Consider the following 13673-nt stretch of genomic DNA (forward strand, 5'->3'; position numbering starts at 1 on the left):
TGGACCCATTACTCCTTGTCCTATCACTACAGCTCCTGACAAAGTATCCCTCTCCAGCTTCCCTGGAGGCCCCCTTCAGTACTGGGAGGCTGCTGTGAAGTTTGCACACAGCCTCTTCTCCAGACTGAAAACCCCAACTCTCCCATCTTGTCTTCATAGGGGAAGCTGCTCCAGTCCTCTTCACCAACTTCCTGGTCCTCCTCTGGATTTGCTCCAATAGTTCCACATTCATTTTGCCTTGGGGACCCCAGGGCTGGATGCAGTGCCCCAGGTGGGGTCTCACTGGAGTGGAGCAGGGGGAAAGAATCCCCTGCCTTGACCTATGGTGCTGTTGTTGCAGCCCAGGGATTTTCCATCCCTTACCCTTTGGATTTTCACAGCCGCAGCAGGAGCTGGGCTCGCTTGCCCCAGGGCAACCCCGGGGTTGTCTGCTCAGCAGCTGCTGTGGGAGCAGTGGGGCCAAGCTCTGGCAGGGGTAAATCCCCCCTGGAACCTGTGAAACTGAGCAATGTGGCAGAGAGATGTGCTCCAGGAGGGAAAGGGTCACTTGGAAGCATCAGGTGAGTTCATCATTTGTGCCGCAGGGCTGTGAAACTCTCTCAGGTAGTCTGCTAGCTTTTCTGCCATGTTCTGAGCGCCAGGACTGCCCCGGGCAGCTCAGGACTGGTGACCCAGCTGCCCAGGAGACTTAGTGGAGTCTTCCACTCTCTGTAAAAAGTAACTTCTCTTGTCTGGAGAGATGTGATAATGGGGATAAACCCAGACATGCATGTAGTTGCTAAAAATTGATTTTTTTTTTTTTTTTTTTTTTTTAAGGCTAGCACAAGAAGGCTAGCTTCCCTCTCCCTTAGCACTATGGGTGTTCTCAGGCTTTGGGTCCCACTGCCCTCTTGCTTTTCCTGTCACTGTTACATGTCTTTATGGCTTCCCTTGCCTTGATTTAACCCTCAGAATATACTGCTTTTGCCTTATTCCCCACAGCAATGTGCAAATTTCCAGCATTGCCTTTTCCTCCAGCAGCACTTTTTTCTCTCAGCAGGTACAAATCTGAACAATGATTATTTTTTTCCTACCTCAGTGTGAGCTTTTTCTTGCTTTTTGCTGGGGCACACATCAGAAAGGAGCTCTCAGCCTCTGTCACTTCCATCTCTCTTGACCCTTCCTTCTCCGGAGAGGAGCAGCCCCCTTTTTTGCAAATCAGTCAAGCCAATTTTCTTCCTTTCCTTTAGGTAACCTGAGTTTAGCCCACCCTGATTTGGGTCAGCTAGGGCAGTGCTCAAATGTATGAACACACCTTCATGTTTTCTTCACTCCAGCCTGGAATGGTAAATCCCGAAAGGTCTTTGGTTGAATCAATACATGCCATGTGCAGTTTCTACCTCTATTTCTAGGAAAGCATTTGAAAGGTGACTGTTACGTATGGAAAGGATTAACCTTGGCAGGGATTTAAGGGAAAGCTTTGATTCAGTCATGGCCAGAGGACTCTCAGTGCTAGGTATCTCTTTATTCTGAAGGCTTTGGTGGTGTGTGACTGGTTCTGTTGTGGAGGCAAGTAAACCATCTTTTACCCCTGAATTTTTCTGATTGACAGTTGCTATTTACAGGTACCTCTGTGAAAAAAAAACCTTAGTAATTTATTTCAAGTAAGGAGACTTGAACACCAGTTATTCTGCTGTTAAGTCATTGCCACTGCTGGAAACCATTTCTTTAGCTGAAAAGGGACAAAAAGAGTAAAACAAGCTGTGGCAGTGACAATCAGAAAAGGCAAGAAATTATGTGTTTATAAAGCTTGAGCGGCAAGTATGTGCTGCTTTGTTTTTTCTTAAAAACGATTTGTTTCCAGTTGCATTTTCTGCCACTGTGCATTTTAATTTTCAGCTCAAAAATCATTGCTTGCAAGCTAATACCAAATAGCAAAAAGTGAATGAAAAGCGCACTGTGGTTTTTTCGGAGCGATGCTGTGTGTGTCACTTTCTCCCACTGTTTTCAGTGTCACTTACAGACCATGAAACACAGTGTAGTTAAAAAGCACCTCACGTGTTTCTCGGGGCTCACGGCCGGTTTCTTTCCCCCTTCCCATTTAAATAAAGAGCAGCAGAGCCTCTGGAATTCACCAAAGGCAGGTTCGGCGCTCGCCGGCTCTGGGATAGCTGGTGATTCTGGCTTAAGCTAATGCTGCTTCACGTTGATGCAGTTGTTTTGTTCTCCTTTCAATGCCGGGATCAAACTCGTGAAAAAATGCGGCTGTTGCTGGGAAGTCCCTTCAATAACTCGGCACATTTGCATGACAATGGGTGGCTGTGCCCTGGTAACCTCCCTCCTTCGCCAGCACGTATCTTGGCAGCAGGAAATGCTTGGTGTGTCCGTGAATGTCCTTTTCTTGCTTCCAAGGATTTCTGGACATAGTTGCAGTTGGATAAATGAAGGCTGTGGAAACCCAGGGACTGGGAATATCCCTCTGTCTGCTCTGGGGTGTCCTGACTCCCAGGGGAGCACTGACTGACCCTCATTCATGGAGAAAGTTTCCTAGACTTCAGGATAGACTAGAATTCACTGAAGTGTGACATAGATTATAGAGAGTAGTGTAGGTGTATCACTTGGTGAGAAATTTAGGTTTTGGGATTTTTAGTGTGTTGTGGATGGAAGCAAGACGGAGGGCACAGGGTGTCATCCTGGGTTTCTTCTTCATGCTTCTTCTTCCTTCTTCTTCATGAGCTTAGGTGGCATTTTGTAATTGGACAGAAAAGTCCGCATTGTGGGATTCTAGAGATCAGTTATTGGGTTAAAAGGGAAAATAAGCTAGGTGTCCTTTCTTAATTGGATAGTTGAGTCTTAAGAGACCTTGTAACAAGAGACTGTTAACCATTTTGTGCCTTGCTGCCAAACTCACGGTAGTGAGACTTTTACTGATCAGCAATAATAAACACCTGAGTCTGAACATGAAACTGCCATCTCAAGTGCCTTAAATCCAGACCCAGAGAAACCTATAGAAGGCTTCCCTCTTCTTCTCTTCTCCCTCTCCTGCCTGCTTCCAGGATAAATTTTACCTCTGTTTGGAAATGTGTAACCTTTGTAATGAGCAGTGGAGCTGATCAGTGGGAGTGCTTTCCTCTGGCCACGGGATCTATTAGCGATGTTACCCAGCACAGACCTAGCAGCCCTAGCTGGAGCTGGATCGATAAGAAAGGATAATGATAATAGCAGAGCAATGTGTATGGGATGTGAGGCTTAACTCCACATTGTACACTGTGCTACAGGGCCTGGTGGCTGCAGAAGGACTGGTAGCTCCTTTCTGGAGTTCCCTCAGTGTTTGGGGCAAAGGAAGTGAAGCACAGCCCCTGAGCTGAAATACTGGGTGGCAGGTAATTATGTCGGCTGTGCCTGAGGCTAGAGGTGTACCTACATTAAAAGATCACCTGAGTTTTCTAGTGACTGCTGGTTTTACAGGCTGATATTTTATTCCCTTTGAGGCTGCTCACTCAAGACCCCTTTTCAGGTCAGAATTCTCCTTCAGAGCCAGGAAGGGGCTTTCAAGTTTAGTGCAGCTGTCAGGGATCAATCTCTTTTACTGCTCCTTCAAGTTCTTTCTGATGCAGATGAATAATTTCCGCAGATCCCGAGTCCTGTGTTATGCCGAGTGGGAAGAGGGTGACTGGTGTTTTGAACTGTAGAAGATGTTGACTGACTGGGTGAAGAAACTAGTGACAGCCATTAAAAATTAATCAGGTTAAATGAACTTGGGAAGGATCCAAATCTAAGGGGAGCAGTTCTGATGGTGAAGGCATTTGAGATTTGCAAGGAAGGGGACGGAAATCTCTTTCAGTACAGTATATTTTAGTGGACATGGGGGTACACTGAAAGCTGTTGTGAAATACAGGCTATAAAAGAAATTGTTTCCTCATAAGGTCTTTTTTCCTGGTGCTTTGTTGTTACAGAAAAACCATAGCATCTGCCTTTTTTTTTTTTTTTTTTTTTTTTTTTTGGAAGTCCATCCCATCTTGCTCACCTCTGCTGGTCTTGGCAAAACTAGGACTATAAATTGATAAATTCTCAGAAACTGCTGATGGAGCAATATCTATCTATTATATTGGGTACTCTATTTACACCTCAAACTCATGGTACAGATATCTCTTTACACATCACTTAGCTAGTTTTTCCTGATAACTTTCTTCAGCAGTAGATTCAGGTCTGGATTCTCTTTTGGTTTCATATTCTGTTATTTTCAGTACTGTATCTGACAAGCAATAAAAGAATAATATTTTAAAACGGTATTTAGGTAGTCTCAAGCTAGGATCTCAAAACCATATATGATTAATAAATAAAGCCCTTACTAACAAATAACATTCCTGTAATGTGCAAGGAGGTGACAGTTTCAGTGGTCCCAAATTCTTTGCGTGCTGGGTAGTGACCTGGGAAGAGTCAGTTTCTGGAGAGTGTTTAGTTTTCTGGAATTCACCAAATGTGAGTGTTGCAAATGTGGCACTGCAGAAAGACCATTTCACTGATGTCCAGCTCTTAGTTTTGACCCAGAAATTCAGTGTTTTGTGTGAAAATAGAGTAGATACCCTGCAGCTTTGCAGGGTGACAGAGCCATAAAGCAGTGAAAGGGTTTGCTTGGGGCCGCAGGAGAACTTGGCACCAGCTCCAAGGTCCTGGATCCAGTCTGGTGTCCTGCCTGTGACAGTTGCACTTTAACCAGAGCTGTGTGTTTATTATGTAAATGGCCTGTGGGGAGTGGTGCAGAGCAGAGCATGGAGGCAGCTCACAGAGGTTTTGGGACACAGACCATGGCACTGACTCCCAGAGTGTGGCTCTTGGTGGACAGCAGTGGGCACTTACAATAATCCCTCTTTGCACTGAGGGAGGTACAAGGCTTACAGTGCAGGGAACCATTCCCCAACCTCTTCCTGCCCAGGGTGGGGAGTGGGCTGGACCTTCCTTCCTTAAAGGAGCACCAGGGAAATGGAGCCAGCTTTGTCTCTGAGATTTGTCTACCTGATTGTGCTCTTGGGCACATAATTCTTCTGTCAGCTCAAAGCAGATCGTGATCTGGTCTCCTGCTGTTAGCTTGTGTTTCTGTGTCTGGCAAATCTGGATGTTGGAAAAGATGACATAAAAAGCAGGAGAATTAAGGAGCTTGGCCCTGCTGTACGGTTGAGACACTGTCACTTCTCAGATTTGAATCTACTTCTCTTACAAGTTCTGTGGTAAATTCCTGCACAGTAATCACCTCAATTAGGCTGCCAAATATACAGTATTTCCCTTAAAGTATAGGTAAATTCTATGTTTCAGTGATCTCTGAAAATTGTGTCTCCTCTTCTTAAAAAAGATCAGTCCCTTCTGCAGCTGTTTAATAAAACTCTGAGAGCTGCAAATCAGCCAAGTAAAAAATTCTGTTTCATGGAATGATTCCTGTCAGCCTTGTTTCTGATTCAGAGATCCAGCTAATGGGGTTAAATCGGAGCAGTTTAATGGAACAATGTTATTTAAGCAAAGCAATCATGTCCTGCTGGAGCGTTGTTTGGTATTAAACAGCAATTAGATTTGTCTGCCCAACAGAATTGCAAAGCTCCTCTGAAAGCAGCTGTAATCGGAAATGTCACACTGCAGATATCAGTGATAAATATGGCCTAACAAAACACAGGCTTTGGCTGCAGTTCCTCACATTGATGGGTAATCCCATGGCATGCAGCAGTTTAGGACTGTTTATGTAGCTTGCAGTTTAGGTTGGGATTATTCCTTCCACTGTGCCGTCCAAGCTCGAGTTTCTCTCTCCAGCGTGCCCCCGAGAGCCTGGTTAAACTGCAGGGTTCTGCCCCCTCCCTTACTCTGTAGTGAAGGTCCAGTGAAATGGCACTTGGGATGGTGAACCTGAGGTTTACCCAGCAGTGCTGGATATAACACACACACATTGCACTCCACTCTGATGTCTCTGCTCACTCTGGAAGCACAAGGGACTGAGCAGCAGTTTTGGAAAGCGGCAGAGGTGGGTCGTGCAAGAGTCAGCACCAACAGTAAAGCAGATGTGCTGAAGTGCTGATTTAGAGGGGTGTTTCCACAGACACATTACTGGATTTCGTTCAGCAGCCTGCATGGGAACTTCCACAAGGGACACTCTGTGGATTGCACAAATCTCTATCTCCCAAACTCATGCAAATTTTTGCTTAAAAACACCCCTAGAACACGTTGAATGTGTGTCAGCCAGTGTTAAAAAGCAGAACTGTTATTAGGCACAATGCCCTAAGTAATAAGCCTTTCTCTAAGCATCCTGATTTTTAATCCTTGAACATTTGTGTTAGAAATGTGTTAGAAGTGAAAGAAAGCTGTATTAGCATCAGACTACAGGGTAGGTACAAGCACATGATGTGGGTACAAAAGCTGGTCATGGGTGTATTTTTAGTCTTCATATTTCCCCTCCTGTGAGCTGGGAGATAGTAGGAAATTGCCTCTTGCTCTGTATTTTTTTGTGGGAAGCTACAGGGGCTGTGAAGAAGTGTTAAGGTGTGGTTGTCCTGGGGGTCTGCAGCAGTGTTTTTATGGCCACAAAAACCAGCAACAGACCATGGACTAGGTTGTGCTGGGTATTTCAAGCAGTGGGGCTTTTTCTGCTCCCTAGTCCCTGTGCACTCCTGCACTTACCAAAGCACTAAATCTCATCAGGGAGTGTGCTCAAATGCCTGGAGTCCTGATGTGTGTTATTTGTAACTCTCTCTGAGCAGTGCCAGTCAGATGTAGCTGGGGTAGTCTGAGTGCTGTCTCTTCCATCACTTCCCCTCCAAGACGGTGTATCCTGGGGATCTGCTAAAGACTCCCCACTTCCATGGTTGGAAAAAGTGCCAAGCCTCATTTGTGTTCATTTAGGTTTCAACTTGCTCTAGGGGTGAGGATCTCACAGAGAACAATGACTGTATCTGTGCACTGTGGGTATATTCCCTGTTCATCAGCTGTGTGGCTGTTTCCTGTTACTGCGCCTCCTTCCCTCGCCTGCCACGGGCACTTTTGGCATCACTGTTTGTCAGGGCAGGGGACCCAGAAGTTCTCTCAGCGGCAGTGCAGGGTGCAGCTTACCCTTTGAGCAACAATGGTGTGGCAGCCTGCTGCTGCTGGAATTGCAATCCAGTCTGGAGCTGCAGCTGGGAGTGCAGGCAGCAGATGTGACCCAAGGACGGAGGGGGAGCGGGAAGGGGAGGCAGAAGAGGATCCCAGCAGCACAGTACGTGTGCCTGTTAAATGCTCTTTGCTGCCGTGACTGCAGGGTCAGCTCTGCCTGGCAGCTGGCTCAGGGCAGCACAGAAGTGAGTGGGTGTGTGGGTCACGCAGCTCACACCGTGAGCTTGGCACTTCAGCAGCTTTCCCTCCACCACCCAGCAAATCTGGGAAACTGTGTGTGAGATGGGTTGGTGTGGCCCCGGTAGCAGGAGGCTGCTGCCACCAAAGCCTTTTCTGGGAGACTCTTTTCCCCTCCCTGCTATGTGACCCACATAGGTCTGAATAAAAAGGGGGACAGCCAAGAGAAAAGTTTTGGCACAGAGACATTGCCCAGCCTGGATACAAGCCACAGCCCAAGCAGCCCAGTGAGGGGCAAGTCAAACAGAAAATTAGGATAATTAGTTTTATATGTGGCAATGTTGTAATTCCTCTCAGAGGGACCCCAGACTTCTTGGTAGAGTAGTTTTTTCCCTTTTAATTATTGTTCAAATGTTTCTTCCCTCAGTCTTGAATTATTCTGAGTGCTTTTCATAGGTTAATCTGCCTCTTTACCCTTGAGGGTAATTGAACAGTCACTGGGTTTGCATTTTTTTTTCTCTTTATCTTTCAAATGTCTGTAAGTCATTGTCTTTTTTTTTTTTTTTAAATTAATTAAACCCCCCTATAGTTCTTTTACAGTTCAAATTTGCTACAAAAGCAAGATTCAAATTGCACCATTCTCTATGGAGAACGATGAGTGTGTTATGTAGGGGTGCAGTTCTTGTTCTTGATGTAATAACTCCGGTAACAAAGACACCTTTCTTCAGGGTACCTTCCTTCAATTACCCTTTTATTTTTCTTTCTTTGCTAATGTTAATAATTCAGTATGTGGAAGCCAAGTCTTAAAGGGAGATCAATGCTTTGTGTCCCGGCATTTTGAATTTCAGTTCCTTTGGTAAATGCAGTCCCTGGTGTGTGTTTGGGCTCAGTAACCCTGGAGCATTAAGCCAGGAGAGGACAGTACTGTGAGTCAAGGCCTCAGAGCAGTTTGTCTTCACCTTTTAGAATTGTTTATCCAATCCCCTGGGAAAGCCTTTTAGTACTGCGCTGTATTTTATAGTGCTTTTCCTGTTAAGGAAGGAGTACTTAGGGAAGGCAAGGGGCACACTGGGTTTTGCACAACAGTAATTACTTCAGGCTTCAATACCAGGGACCTTTTGACCTAATGCCACTCAGGCTGATTCTGTCATGTTTAATCCCTCATGCCCCATCCGTCCCTATGAACCTGCAGAGTGCCCTGTTCTTTGCCCTGAGCCAAAGAGCTTTTGGGACTTACATATAAACAACGCCTTAAAAGTAAAATTCATGTGCTGTTTCACTTCAAATTATGCACTGGAGCCTTCAAGAATCGCTCTCAAGCTTTGAGGAGAAGCTATGCTTTTTGTTGGGAGGCTGCAGTGGCTGGTGGTTGTTAAAGCCTGAGAAAGGCTGAGATTATGGATTGTTTCTCTTCTGTTCCTGCCCTGCAGATTTGCCCGGAGCTGGTTGCTAATTGCTGAGCCTTTGGAATCAGTTTAACATTTTGGCTACATGTTTTTGTTTCCTCAGGGCTGGCTCTGCCCAAATAGCACCATTTAGTCCTTGTTTAGTTTTCAGATCGAGTGCTCCATGCAGGTGTGGGTAGCCAATGGTTTCTTTTCTGATTATTAAAATCAGGCAGTTTTGTTAGCCACTGTTTTTCATTTCTTCATAAATTCTGGGTGTAGAAGTACAGGCACAAACAAGCAGAGTGTTAATTAAGAGTCTTTTGGCCTTATTAGTTTGTCCTTGGATTGGCCCACTCTTAATTACTACCCAGTTACTATTGCTATTATTCTTGTTTAATGAGATAATCCAAATAATCTCATTTCAGTTTCACAGATCATTAGATCCAACACACTTATTAATAAGGCATTTGTGAGCTCTTTATGTCCACTCAGCTGTTTTCAGTCCTTCTCTTATCCTCTGTGATGGAGGGAAGGGATGTGCTGAACATGATGTAGTTGGATATGTTTCCTCAAAGTATTAGCACTTGCCACTATACGTTATTTGAACAGCTGCTTCTTTTTGTTAACTGCAGTAATAAAAACGTTGTACATCTTGGACAGAGGCGCTGACTGTGCCGGTGAGGAGTGGCTCTGGCAAGGAGGGAGCTGCTGCCTCCTCTCTCCTGCCAGAAGGGTCACCTTTCCCAGCCAGGCAGGAAGGTGCAGCAGGGTGAGAGCGAGCAGGGCCCTTCCGTGCCAGCTTCCAGTGCCAGCCAAAGGCCAGGAAGCACTAGGGGATGGACCATCTAGCTCGTTGCTTCCCGACCTTTCCAGCAGCACGCTCACCCACGCAGCCAATTGCCTGTTCTTCGGGTGTCCCCAGGGCGGGGACAGAGGCATGTCGCACGCCTCACTGGCTGTTTGTGAGCCCCTCTCTGGTGGATGTGCCCCCGGAGCAGGGCGTGCGGGTCAGCTGTGCCTGCTGGGATGGCAGGGGTAGCTGTGCCCTTGGCTGAACCACTGGCTCCTGTTGGCCCGTGCATCTCCTGCTGACACTGATACCTACACAGCCCTCTAAGGCTGTGACTCAAGTGGAGCCTTTGATCAGGGCTTGGATATCTGTTTGCTTGCTGGCACCACGGTATTTAAAACAGTGCCAATTCTCTAAAGAATTGAAACGAACAGGTGTGTGTGGCTGTGCTTTTGTGCCAACAAAGGAAAAACCCCAGTTTTTGCACGCACACATGTGAATAAAATGCAAAGAGTAACACGCACTTCACTGCTTTGGGTAGAGTGAACCTCTGGCTCTGGTGGATGTGAGCTCTCCTGGTCACATCAGTGACTTTGTCTCAGGGGATCAGAACCAGGCACACGTTGCTGACTCACAACTGTGATCCAGCAGAGAAATAGCAAAAGGAAAAGGGTTAAAATAATCAACCTTGTTTCGTTGTTGGACAAGCTGGCACAGGCTCTCTGAGCAGCTGAAGTTCCACCTGTTCCGTGGGACTCTTCTCCCTGCTGTGTCACCCATGTGTGCCTGTGGCAGAGATGGAAGGAAAGCTGCTAGAAAGGGCTGGGGCTGGCGGCGCCATCCGTGTGTGGCACTCAGGCCCATGGTTCCACTGAGGCTGGAACTTGCTGTAAAGGTAAGATCTAAAGGCTGCTGCTCTGAGCAGTTGATGATTTCTCAGTGCCCAGTAAAGCTGTACTTTGCAGGAGGGAGAATTCCACCTGCTCCACTCATGGCCACTGTGGGCCTGTCTTTACCAGTGGGAAGTCCAGCCAGACCGCTGACTTAGCCTGCACTCACATGAAAAAGTCTTTAGCCTGATTAAGTGTTAACTCTTTGTAAGGAAATGTGCCTTGAGGCTACAGTGGGGATAACCCAGGCTGTGGATTTCTCATGTGATTCCAGCCCTGCTTAAGCAGGATTTAGCAGTCTCCTTCTCAAGCCCCTCTTCCTACCCCTCTGCTCTTTGGGTGTCAGCAGGGTGCTGAGCTGGGCTGAGAGACAATAGAGTTAGAAAAGGAAGAAAACCAAATCATAAAGCAAGTGGGGGGCTATTTGGTTGATATTTAAAAAGAAATTCAGTCTCTTCTCTGATCTGTTTTCCCACGTTGCTGCACGGACAGCTCTGTCACCAAGTGGAGCAAAGGCAGGAACAGCTCTGCCTCAAAAGCGACAGGGATTGCATAAGGTTTGTTTGTGTGTCTGGTGGCAGGGCCAGCAACAGCGCTGAGCTAATGCCATCTGTGTGGGTGCTCTGGGGCTGTCACCAGGGCCGTGCCAGGGCAGCTGGCTGCAGGGCTGTCACCAGGGCCATGCCAGGGCAGCTGGCTCTGTGTGGCTGTGCCCGGTGTCAGCCGGCGCTGCTGCCCGGCACAGCAGTGCCATGTGCCAGCGCTGCTGAGCGCTCCGGGCCAGCCGCCTGTGCTCGCTGCAGTCTGAGCAGAGCTGCTGGCTCTCCTTACGTACCCTTGGAGAGCAGGGAATGAGCTTAAGGATGGATAATCCAGGCTCACTCTACAGTGAAAACAAGTGCCTTACCTCAAATATCACCGAAGTCTCTCCTGCCTTCCCAAACCTCCGGCTCCCCGTCCTTCAGCAGCGGCCGATATTCTCCTGGCACAGACTAGAGCAGGGAAAATTAATTGTGCTGTAATGACAACTCCTCTCTCAGAACCTGGCCTTCTGCTCGGTGTAAATGAAGGGCAATCTGTGGCTATCAACAGACTGTTTCCTTTGGGGAAACAGCCTCACACTTCTCAGATTTCCTTTTACACTACTGACTGTTGGCATATTTTCCTACCTCAAGATCTGCTACATTGCTGCAAAGGGTTTTTTTCTCTTTAATTAATTTCTTTCAGCTCTGTCAGGATAGAGGGTAATTAAATGCTTCAGTATCTTGTCATAAAAATGCCACTTTTCAGAGGAATTGTCTTAATGAGCCTGTTTTTCAGTATAGCAGAGGCTCATCTATTAGTCCAGTGTATATTTTTAGAGCATGGCATTAGCCAGAAAAGCCCATTAGATCGTTATACAAGTGGCTGAATCAGCAAACTGTATCTGCTGCTATTCTGTCAAAGCAATAACGTTAACATTATCAAAGTGATTAAAAGCCATTCATTCATTTTGCATCTGGGTTGACAAGTTCATTCCTGCAGAGGCACACAGTGCGAAGCTGGGAGAAAGGAAAACGAAAAGCTCATCATCTCCCTCAACCTGAAGATCTACCAGTGTGTGACAGATGCAATCAAAACATGACAATTGAGTGGAACACCGGACGCCTGTGTTCTGTCACAAGGTGGGTTGTCACTGACAAAGCAAAATCAGCCTTAGCCTGGGACCCTTTTTAAGGATTTGCATCTCTCTGTGGTAAAAAAAGCTGTGTGTGCTGGAACAGGGCAGGGCTTCCACCACAGAAAGCCGTGTTATCCTTCAGCTCTGGGTCATCATCCTCCTGGAGTTTCAGAGCAACAGTGGTGCTGCTGGCCTTTCCTTTGGGCTTGTTGCAGGTGTGTTGGGCCAGTGGCTTCCCTGGCTCTCCCCCTCAGGAGCCATGAGGGCTGGCTGCTCCAGCTGCAGCTCTTGGCCTTGGCAGGGCTGTTTGTCCAGTGTTTATCCAGAGAGCAGAAGTGATGGGAGGGATGAACAAGTGTTGGCATCACTGTCATGACCTTTCTGGAAAAGCTGAGCAGACAGAAAGCTTTGATTCCTAGGGACTGCCAGGGGAAGATGCTCAATTAACTTGCTTGCAAAAGGTGCAGCATATCCAAATCCTTCCCATGGATAGGGCACGGTCCAGTTGGAAAGGGTGTGGGAGCTGCAAGAGCAGTCCCTGAGGCTGAGGCTGGTCTGAGCTGTTTACCAGAGTGAGAGATTTGCACCTAGAGGCCTCTGGTTTCTGCTAACAAATGTAAAGCACCTTTGAGTTCTGCAGGTCAAATGGTGCATCAAGGAAGGAAAAAGCAGAGAAGAAGGAGGACAAACTGTCCCTTGGTAAAAATCCACCACCTGCTTCCATCAGTGATCCCACCTGCTCAGTCTGGTCAGTACCTGAATGTGTTGCATTGCATTAAAAAGCAAACCAATGAGTTATCACACTGGGGTACATACGTGTAGCTGAGGGTTTTTCCATGTTGTGGATTGTCTAAATCCATGTTGTGGATTGTCTGAATTCTGCTGATGTCAGTGTGACCCTTTGCTAAGGATTCATTGTAATGCCACGAGCCTGTTGTGGCAAAGTGTCACTAACACTGTGTGTCTGTTTTAAATTAATGTCTTGTGGTTGCACCTGTATAACTGTGAGTGTCAGACTTGTGTGCTCTGTGTGCTTTTGCATACCTGCCCAGGGGATATTTGCCTTTTTGATGGTTGGTGCCCATGCTACACTCAAATTAGTCTTTCCTACCATTGTGAAGAAAACTGACTTGGTTTTTTTTTTCATTTTTAATCTGCAAATGATAAAAATAGCAAGTCTGATGGCTGATGCTTATCCAGGGGAGAATTGTTCTAGTAGGGCATGAGTGATAGATATTCTCAGAGCCATGAAGATGAAAAAAAATCCATTAGAACTCTGGATGATTTAGGCACTTTAGTTATCAAATTGAAGTGTAGTTTTGGTTTCCCTTTCCCATTTCTAGGCAACTTTGTAGTCACTTGGTCTCCTGCTCATTGAATTTGTGCCTTCATCGTACTCTTCAATTCAAGAAAATGAATGCATTTAGCAGTTTATCTACATAGCCTGCTAATATGAACATGCCTGGGAAACAGTAATTTTTTTATAAATGGTGAATTCAAATTGTTAGGTAACTGTGAGAGTTGATGGAGAGAAACAGTGGTGTTTTGAGGAGTGGATTTGAATTTCTGAAAGACATTTAAAACTGCACAGAATGGTTGTTAGGTTAGTCTGATAAAGGTACCTCGGTAAAAAAGTTCAGAAATAGAATTACAAAAGC

The sequence above is a fragment of the Onychostruthus taczanowskii genome, unplaced genomic scaffold (genome assembly GCF_017590055.1).
Source record: "Onychostruthus taczanowskii isolate IOZ18803 unplaced genomic scaffold, ASM1759005v1 scaffold49, whole genome shotgun sequence".
Lineage (NCBI taxonomy): Eukaryota > Metazoa > Chordata > Aves > Passeriformes > Passeridae > Onychostruthus > Onychostruthus taczanowskii.